Source organism: Priapulus caudatus, unplaced genomic scaffold (assembly GCF_000485595.1).
Source record: "Priapulus caudatus unplaced genomic scaffold, Priapulus_caudatus-5.0.1 Scaffold687, whole genome shotgun sequence".
NCBI classification, from domain to species: domain Eukaryota; kingdom Metazoa; phylum Priapulida; class Priapulimorpha; order Priapulimorphida; family Priapulidae; genus Priapulus; species Priapulus caudatus.
The window spans coordinates 31780-34702 of NW_014577748.1; positions in this window are offsets into that span (position 1 = coordinate 31780).

Below are 2923 nucleotides of genomic sequence, written 5' to 3' on the forward strand. Positions count from 1 at the left end.
GAGATGATAACGTGACGCAGACGAGGACCTGACGAGAGTAGAGAGAGCGATGAGAGAGACTTGAGTGGAGAGCGATGTGCAGGAGGAGGACAGAAATGAGGTCACGAACACGAAGAGCTCCGGGGTGTTTCACTGATCTGGCAGGCCATTTGACATAAACTGGCAAAGGGAGCAAACGCGAGAATTCGGTCACGTCTTTGTGTGATTCGCGTGATCATATATGGAATGCCATCGCCCTTCAATTTAATCGTTTTTCAAGCATTTCTCAATACACATTTTAAATCAATTTTAAACATTTCAAATAATTAATACAAAAAAAATACAAATTACTTTATATTGTTCGGAGAATTTTTTAAAATTCAAAAATTTTTAAATTAATTCACAGGAATAACAAATCAATTCTATTTAACTTGCGAAATTAATAATCACAACTTTCCAAATAATTGTGGCTTGATGTACAAATTCCTTCCACATTCATTGGGTAAAGAATTCATTTTCTAAAAACGCTACAAATTTATTTTCATAAACAACAAACCAATTTACTAACTTTCAATTTAATTGAGAACATGTAGGCATAAACTCACAATGTTCAAGTCTTGGCTTTATCACCCTAACAGAAATTATAAGTTTTTAAATGAATTAACCAGAATAACGAATCAGTTCACATAAGTTTGAAATTTAATTTATTAGCTTTTAACATAATCACCAAATGACGAATCTATCTGTTTGTTTTCAGAATTATTTGTTAACAAACGACAAAGTGTATAGCTTAAATTACAAATAATCATACAGTCTTTCAAAACCATATATAAACCGTTTCCAATCAAAGAGGCTCATTTAAACAATGCAATTTATGCAAATCCCAATCTATTAAACGTACGTCTGAAATCAACTTACTAACGTTACAATTTGCCGTCCACCTGTTGTTTCCGGTCGCGTGTGCAAAACTATTCAGGAAACGTCGAATCAATTTCATATAGATTGGCAATCTATTCACTACACTTTCCGAACCAGCCACTACAAACCAAAAAATTAAAATCAATTCATTCTCCAAGTGCCGCGATGTTTCACTCGATGGATACACCTATTGGAGCTTTCGCTGATTCGATTTTTAAACATCCTGCGGGGAAGGCGTAGTCCTGGTTGCGTTTTGCTCATAGGCGTCTATGTCTCCAAGGGTAGCTGCGGAGAACGTACCCTGGGTAAGCGGTTCGGTATACCGGAAGTCCCCTGGTAAACTATCTGAATGGGTTAGGGTTCGGGAGTAGGCGTAGGTCGACCTCCTAGACTCGTTATGTAGAGTAGGCGAGGTACGGTTTAATTCATTCATTGAAATTATAGAAATTGTTAATCTAGATCACGCGTGCATTTAACACAGATTTATGTATATAATTACTTATGTGACGGGCAGGAAATACGTTTATATCCCAGCAAACACGAACATTCTCGTACATTCGCTGGAGTTCGTAGTTTGGTTACATTAGCCAAAAATATTCCTAAAGACATTCCCATATCGTTATGCATTTATTGGTTTTTTACTTGATGAGAAGTTAATGTTCTTGAATGTTCGGAAAACTTCCACTCGTCCTCGGATCGGGCACAGAAAAATTGCCGGTGGTTTTGTGATGTGCAAACTATAGCAGCAGGTTGCAATATGTATTTTTGTTCGCATGTGGCTAGGGAACGGTAAGGCCGTAATCTTTTAATGTCTCGGGCTACGGGTACGGTAGTCCAATTTGCGCATGGCATCGCTTTTCCACAAAATAATGTCGTTCAGCTAGGCTTATTAATTATCTCGCAGCCTAAGTAATTAATTAATTAATTTAATTATTAATTAATTAATAAATTAGCTAGCCTACACTAGTTTGTTTTGGGATTGATTGTCAGTTCAGAACAGTTATTCAGTTTGTTATATGAAAGTCAAGATTATATACACCGTGCATCAGATTAATTTTATTCTTGTGTTTAGATGCTATCGATATACGACTCGAGTCGCTTTATAATTTGTGTTAAGGTTAGTGATAGTGATAGTTATACGTTTGTACTTGTTTGGTGTGTGTGTGTGTGTGTGGTGATGGTACTGCCCGTGACTGGAGACATCTAAGATAAACTGGGCAGCGCATACGTAGCTGTTGGCTGCAGTTAAAATATGTCATTTTCGGAAGTTGATGCAATGTTATGTGAAATGTTTGGTAAAAAACGTTCCTGCAGAATGTCAGGAAAGAACTTTCCTAAAACACGTTCCATTAGAACGCTTGCTGGAATAATGTTCTGCTAACCTAAAAGAAACATTTCATAACATTCAGACATAACTTGTTAGCTGGATATCGTACAGTCTTGTTATCGTTTGTGTCGTTATAAGTTATAATTCACGTCGTGTGGCATCTATTGCAAAAAACACTGAATACATTTTGATTGAAACTGCAGAAAATATAAACCCATGGCACCAAGCACCATGCTGCGGCACGTAGATAGATATAGATCTCAACGTAAAAGGCGGAACGAAACATCACTATGCCGTTGTCACTCCTCATGCTATTCCGTTGACAGACTTTGTTCGTGTGTCGGGCGGGATCCCTGTCTCTTCAGATCATAGTTCCGTAGAGGGGAGACTCCCTCTACTACTATGTTTTTAGATTTACGCAGTTTTGCGGAAAGTACCTTAGTTCTGGCACTGACCTGGCACTTTCGCAAAAACGCTTTTATAGCCCGATTGCATCGAAAATTATTTTCATCAGAATCGATTTATTTGATGAAGGCAACAAGATTTGTTGTATTATTTGGTTTGTGTATAGATTGCGTTCAACCTTCAATATCATATTGCTGACAGGATCGACCAGATTCGAATCTCAATGAGATACAGTAGGCGTACCGCGTGGAGATAAATTGGTAAGATTTGACGCAAGACAAATTGAGTGGCACA